Raw genomic sequence first — 8,027 nt, 5'->3', positions numbered from 1 at the left:
GTGTATATGTACAATAATGCGGCCTCCCGTATTCTTCTTGTGTACTCATTCTAGAATAACAACAACAAAACTGAACTCTACCACATAATACTTAAAAATTGTCTATGTTTATCAAAAATGATCATAACTCTTGAACACAGTTTTTATGCACGGTCGCCGAGCATAAATATTTATGTTGTTTAACTTAGAGTAATTGGAAATTCTGTGTAAAACGTGTTGGCATTTAATTGGGTGTCGCTAGTGTGTCTCAGCTTCGCCGTCTCGTGTAATTGAGTATTCCCCTTTAACATGATATATATATAATACACAATACAAATATAAAGTAAGGTGATAATGATAAGAACAAGCAACTAAATTAAATTTGATTCTTTTTTTCAATTTCTTTGTTAATAAAACAAATTGATAATTAATTATGTTAAAGTTAAGTCATTAAACATTTTTAGGGTATGGGAATTTTTATAAAGACTAAGACTCAAAACAAAAACACATTTTTGAAAATATGGTACTATTATATTTATATTAACTAAGAAATCTGAAATATAAATATAGAATGTATAGAGTGAATGAAATAAGTGTCAAAATTTTGAGTGTGTCTATGTATAAAGTATACAGTAATTAAGGAAACGGATTTCTGTTGTTGTCATTGTTTGTAACAATTGACCTGTTGCCTTACTTACTGAACACTCTGTATAGGATAGTATTTTGAAATATTTTCTTCTTTTATGTTTTATTTTATGCTTAAACAAATTAATAAATAATTCTTTGTAATTTTTACAATAACTACCAAAACATACAATCAAACATTGTCACCACCGAAGATATTTTATGTAAAAATTAAATTATCTTTTTTTTTTTTTTTCAAATTTTTAACAATCTATATCATCAATATATATTGTATAACTACAATATTTTTGTGTTAATTTCAACATTACAAAACGTAGGTCTCAGTGTTCCATTAAAACTACATGAATTGCTGGGACATAGTGAGAAAATGATCCAATGCCATTTTAATCCCAGTCATTTCTCTCTTCTCATCTTCGTTTATAACTTTATTGACTTATTTCTGGAAACTATTACTAATAGTAATTACTTGCCTTATATAGTACTTGTATATTGAATGCTGAGATAATTATCAATATGTTCATTGTTTATATGAATAAATTAATGGTNACAATAACTGTACACAAAAGGAAGAACGATTCTGATATTTTGTCGAATGCATGAAGATGTATTCATATTCTGTTAGATATTTTTAAGTAGTAATTATAATATTTTAACCAGCATACGGAATTTACCTCTGCAATTTTAAGATTGAAGATAATAATGTGCATTGTATAATCACAGGATTTTAACTAATATGTATCTAATAATTATGTGTTTTATGATGTAAAAATAATGTACGCCATTTAACAAAAACGGAAAATAGTTTCAGAATGTAAAAGATTCTTGAAAGTAAATGAAATAACCCTACTAGATAGAAGTTCTCTTTTCTGAACACAACAAAATAACATCTATTTTTATGTAATATTGAATCGGTCTCCTGTTGTTGTTCTCTTGTGCAAAAACAACTTCCTTGACCGGATAAAATATCATTGGACGTAAGCCAAGCTTTACAAAAATATATTGTACTCGCTTTAATAATGAGCTCATATTATTAGATTGTAATCAAAGATCGACTGCTGCGGGTGTGTTCTGCCCGAAAATATTGTTTACCTTCTAAATTTCTATCTTGAACGTTTTTGTATTGTAAAAAATAAAATATACTATACTATAAACGGAGAAGAATAGTTTACCACTACCATAAAATTTAACGTAGACATAAATATCAAAAGTATATGATTATCAACGACGAGTCATTAAACGAAATGATTTTAACAAAAGGCTGTGATGACAATGGGGATTTGATGTAACTCGCGTTTCACATAACACACTTTCAATGTTATAAGGTCGAATACAGTGTTATAATGGCCCCAAACTAGGTCTATTTTACAGGGTGCTCCGTTTATCGAAACCCTTCTTAATTACTTATAAAATAAAAATAATTTTAGTTATATTTTTTTGGTTTGTTTATTTTTTCACATGACAACTAACGTATTTAACTAGCTATAAAATAGAAAATGATCTAATTTAAGAAAATAACTGTTCGATGATAATTTTTGGACCAGTACTTCAGAAGTATTTAGCATTTTAAAATGTAGAATATAGGTAAAGCGTGAATATAACAATTTTTATCATATATTGCCCGCGCTCATTTTGCCTAGGCATAAAAATGTTAATAATTTCCGAAATACTGATCCAAGTGTTACTATTGACCAGTAATTTTCTTAAAATAGAAAATGATCTACAGAATTTTAAAAAATAAGGACAATAAAAACCCGTTTTCTTACTTAGTGAACACTTTATATATCTGAATTTGTGGCTATAATAACTATTTTAATATTTTGAGTACGGTAAAAAGTTGCTGTTGGTAAAATCATTGAATATTTTGAGTAATTATTTCATTTAAACGTCTGTACTTGCAAGAAAAATCAAAAAGTTTATAACTTGTATTTTAAAATCTACCAAAATTGCGTTTTAATTATCTTACCATTACTTTAAAAATTGTCTAACAAATCTAACGTTTTAATTAATTAATTCTGATTTTGTCATATTGTACGTAATATTAAGATTTATGTTTAGAGTTTGTTGTATCTAAAATCGTCATTTATGTAAATATATCTCAGACAACGTTTAACTTTTTATTTTTCTCGATAAATGAGTAGAGACTAAATTTTTTATTTGACGCAGATTAGAGCAGAGGTTATGCTCAGCGTTTAATTTACTTTTGCATAATTTTATTCACTTGATTATGAAGCATTTCCGCGGAAACAATCTCACATTTTTTGTGTGTTCTAATACGTTGTTGAGAATCTCGTTTATATTGATGCTGTGCTCGTCTTCAAATTTTACCAAGTGTTTACTTCTTAATCCAACAGACTTAAAATCCTCTCAAGAGTGTTGTTTAAACTAATTAATTTTTCTATGGTAAAGAAATTTAACCGGTAGCCGGTAAATAAGACTACCGCAGGGTAAGAAACACGATAAATAGGAACGGTATAATCCATAAAGTAAATAATATCGTTGGCCCCGGTGGACTACGATAAATCACAAAAATGAACTACAGGTCATAACAAGATTACCGTTTAAAAATTAATTAAATTACTTCACGTAAAAACATTATATAAGAAGAATGGAGAACGATTGCGTTTATTTTAAAATTTGGTGGTGTAATACTTTAGAATTGAGAAAAGTATATATTACTATACGCATACATTTTATTGTCTATTAATTATAGGTACGGTCATATAAGATAATGTAACAAAATCTATGAAAAAATACAAACTTAAATTTAGACAATCAAATTATGCTATTAATAATTTATCTAAAATCTATCAAAGTCAGCTACCATATTATTTTGAGGGGCCGCTGATGCCATTGAAGGATATCCTACCCCATCAACTAGGGTCTTTAAATACGTTTCTCACTTAATCTAAGTTTTAACTTCCGTATTATTTAAGATAATTTCTGTGAAGATATTATGTAATAGAAAAAAAAATCAAGTTATCTGAAAACGTACACACGTGAGACTTCATACATTAATTATTTTCTGCTATAATTTTGATAAATGGTGTGAATCTTATTATTTGAATCGTTGCAATAATTATTATTCCAAATAAAATGTTAATACTAATGGTACTGTTATCAATCTAATAAATTAATTGCATTACGTCGAGTATGAAAAAAACTAAATATAATTATTTCAAAAGTTTAAAATCATAATTTTATTTTTGAATAAAAAATGTTAGTATGTTAAATATGTTAGTATTTTAATATTAGTTTGAAATTTTATTACTATCATATATTTTGATTATACGAACATTTAGGAGGGGCTATAAATGTAGCGTCAATCGTGGTTTAGATGAGAGAAAATAGACTTCGATGGTTTGGTCATGTTATGTGGATAGATGAATCAGAAGCTGTAAAAACAGTTATGGATATGAATGTTGAGGGAAGAAGAGATAGAGAAAGACTAAAAAAGATAGAGATGTTACTGAATGCGTTATGAGTAGGGTTGATGATGTCTGCGACCGTGTTAAGTGGAAGTTTAGGATAAGGGTGGCCGACCCCAAGTAATTGGGATAAAGGTGAGGAGAAAGAATATATATTTTAGTTATAATAATATTGCCAAAGATATCAAATTTATGCGAATATTGTTTAAATATGTTTGTAATTTTTAGTATTATATATTTTAATTTATTATTAGTTTTTCTTAATTATTTTATTTAAGTAAAAGTGATTCACTCTTATAAAAATAAAATTGTTTACCATTTTGAACTAAACATTTTTATTTTCATTTTTATTACTTGATTGTAAGATTCAATAGAACAAACATCAGGATTTATCAAATTGACTTAAAACCCTATTTGTTTTATAACGTACTATATATTAGAATACAACTAAATCTATTATAAGTGATACTATAATAATAATTGTAATAGTGGTATTGTAATAAGTAATTATTTCTTCTTACCTTTACATAAATCGGCTACTTGTGTTTGGCTGCATTATCGAATTAGAACTATCTTTGGAATATTAAGCAGAAAACTATTAACAAACCGAATATTTCGTCAACATGTGTATATTATGTTATTTACATTTTTACGTCATTATCATGANTGTTATTTACATTTTTATGTCATTATCATGAAGTCTAAACAAGCGATTATATTCATTTATTTGTGTTGTGATGTGTTCACTGACGAAATAGTTATGATGTGGAATTTCGTTAGAAATGTTGATTAATTAGTGACACTTTATATATTTTCATTTATGGTTTGTTTTATTAACAAAAAATAGTTATATATTTGATTAATCATCAAAATCGAACAAGAATATTGTACTTAACCAAGTTAGATGCGTCAAATAATAAAATTGTTTAAACAAAGCATATTGACACCGAATAAATACGTTTTATTTCCAACGACCTATACATTTTGGAAAATGGTTATTTATAAATATTACATGTGAATTTTTCTGACACATGACGACGGTTCAATCCAATATTTAGATGCTCCTACAATGTAGTACCAAAATTATTATATAATTGAGAAATTTATATGAACAAGGACTAATGAAATTTTCAAATTTTATTCTAAAAATAAAAAAGCCTATTTAACAAAAAATTACTATTTTCATTAATTTAGAATCGTTATTTTATTTAATATTTTCGAATTTATTATTTTTATAGTTGTTTTATATGGTACTTTTTTTATAAGTGGTTTTAATTATCGAAAATATTAATAATCGATATATTTCTATTAAATATCCTAAAAATTGAAATGATACCGATGTTAAAAAAAACATAGTTTCAGACTCCTATAAACTACTTATCATTAATTTAACTCTAATTAAATATATACCTTTGATACAAAGCATACAAAATCGTTATATTGAACTTATTTCAACAAAAATCTGTGGATGCATTATTGCGATATTAAATGTGATATAAAATTTAATATAAATTTAACTACAACACAATTATACAAATTGGATTTTAATAACCACGCTGGTTAAGACTATTATTAGTTATGTTGTGTGTACAGAATATATCAAAGACAATTGACAATTTTTATAGATAATTTATAACAATTGGATCGAAATTATTTTGATTCAATTGTTATTTTGATGTAATTTTTTTTAAACAATTTTTGTACCGTTATTTTACATTTATAGCATAGTTTAACTTCAATGTTTAGTTGAAAATGTATTGATCTTAATTTGACGCGTTTTTTTTTTTATCATTATACACGAATACTCCTCCGCTTCTACTGGACTGATATTGCTCAATGATACATCACGAGATCGCAAAACTTATCTAGTCGGAGCTAACAGCCCCATAATTTTAAAATATTCCCTAGGATCTGTGTAATAAAAAGAAATAGAAAAAAAACACAATTGTTACTTTCAAATATTGATCAATACAAAACTATAAAAATTCAATTTTTTAACTACGTTGGATTTCAACTGCACTTAACTTTGTATTATTTGTTGTTAATAAGAAAAAAAGTAACTAAAATAATTAATTCTTAGTCTTCTCAAAATTTTCAAATAACAATTTTGCGACGTAAGTCATGTCATATTGCTCTTAATTTTATAGGGACAAAAACAATTTTAAGAGAAGAATTTATTGAGTTACAAGTATTTTAATAAAAAAAATTATATATATCTAAATGGCTTATGTATAATATTTTAGAGGTTGACCTAGCCTAGGGGTAAAGACATAGGTTTCGACGCACAGTATCCCCGGTTTGATACTTAGGGTGCCAACAAGATTTTTCTTGTGATTTTCCATTGGTGGTCTCTGGTGCGAGTCCGTTTTAAACCCGTTCCGTCCAACATTGTCATAGCCAAGAATCATCCCTAACATGTAAAAGAGGTCCACCGCCATCTATTGCATGTTATTTTCGGCAAATATAACGATGTAAAACTGATTATTTTATATATAGATATTATAATATGTATTGCGAAAGTAATAGAGATTTAAAATGTTCTGAAAATTATACTTAGCTCAGCTTAAAATTTTTTTTGAAAAGTAAGAAAAATTTATTTAAAAAATGTATAAATAGGCTGTTAATTATTTTAACACTTGCACAATTTCTCATAAAACAATATTGTTTTGTAATTTTTTTTATTTTTTGCTTTAATTAGTTACACACGTATACAATTATCTGTTAAAAATATATTTTATGTCAATTCTATACACCTTATTAGGGAAAATTTCATATTTCATATAAGCATATGTAATTAATTAGCGTAAATTAGTTTATTAGTTACATATTTAAAAAAATGACTGTTTAGAAACAACGTTTTATACCACGGTTAGGGAAGAAGTTAATAGACATTTATATTGATAAAAATAACAGCACCCACAACTTACCGCCAGTTATAATTTTAAATTATAAATAAATTTTGAAATACTGGTCAAATAATCGACCACTCTATTTCTTAATTACATAATTTTTTATTTTAATAGTTAACTGCTATGTATTTTACTATTGAAAAAAATTAATGTGACATCCTTATATAACTAATAAAGGCTAAACATAAAAATTATTTTACAAGAAACAAATGAAAATACATTTGTAACTAACAAACACAAGAAAAAAATTATTATTTAAAGATAAATCAAGTGGCTAACATTAAAAGAATTGTCATGTAAAGCAATTAATTAATAGCTAATCATCAAATATATAAAAATTAGATACAAAAAAAAACTTTAATTGAATTATCATCAACGAAAATATACAATAGTTTTTCAGTTGATATATCTATAATACAATAGGAAAATTAACTAAATACAATTTTAATTAAGTGTTTAAATAATTAATATAAAAATTTTTGTTATATCTAATTTAACTTATAAATACATACATAAACATAATATTAAATTATAAAAATATTTGTTGTGCATAACTGCTATTAAATATTTATGTACATAAATTAATAATTTCTCTATAAACTTCAAAAAAACATAATTTAGTAATGAATGCCATGCAATTAATTTTTTTTTGGTCAAACATCAAACATATTTAATCAAAATTAATATCGAGCAAATAACCATTAGTCTAGTATTGAAAACTATATAACGTATTATGCATCACAAAATATTCAATTTATTTCATATACAGTAATATCGATCTAATATAAAATAGAAATAATATGCACTCAATAAAAATGTTCACTATCAGTGTTATTCTGCTTTCAACCGTAAGTAATTCATAAAAATCAATACAATATTTAATTCCAAAATTTTTCTTATAATTTTTAATTAATCATCAGGTATTAAGAAATACGGAGACTTACCCAACAAGTAACTCTAACTTGACGGGTAGCTCATCGAATGTAATACCTGTTACTACGTCTAGCGGTGAAGATATATTTGATGTTTTTACGGCCTACCCGGAAGACACACTATCAACATTTTTCGA

The 8,027-nt window shown here is 25.7% G+C and overlaps 1 long non-coding RNA gene across 1 annotated transcript; it reads left to right on the top strand.

Annotated features, from left to right (window-relative positions):
* Positions 1–7,683: 7,683 nt before the first annotated feature.
* LOC126909377 (uncharacterized) lies at positions 7,684–8,027 on the top strand. The gene is made up of 2 exons (XR_007705023.1): positions 7,684–7,806; positions 7,879–8,027. It is a non-coding gene; the product is annotated as an uncharacterized LOC126909377 (long non-coding RNA).

Source organism: Daktulosphaira vitifoliae, unplaced genomic scaffold, assembly GCF_025091365.1.
Source record: "Daktulosphaira vitifoliae isolate Bord-2020 unplaced genomic scaffold, ASM2509136v1 Scaffold_311, whole genome shotgun sequence".
Lineage (NCBI taxonomy): Eukaryota > Metazoa > Arthropoda > Insecta > Hemiptera > Phylloxeridae > Daktulosphaira > Daktulosphaira vitifoliae.
This window is presented reverse-complemented; position numbering and strand designations above follow the sequence as displayed.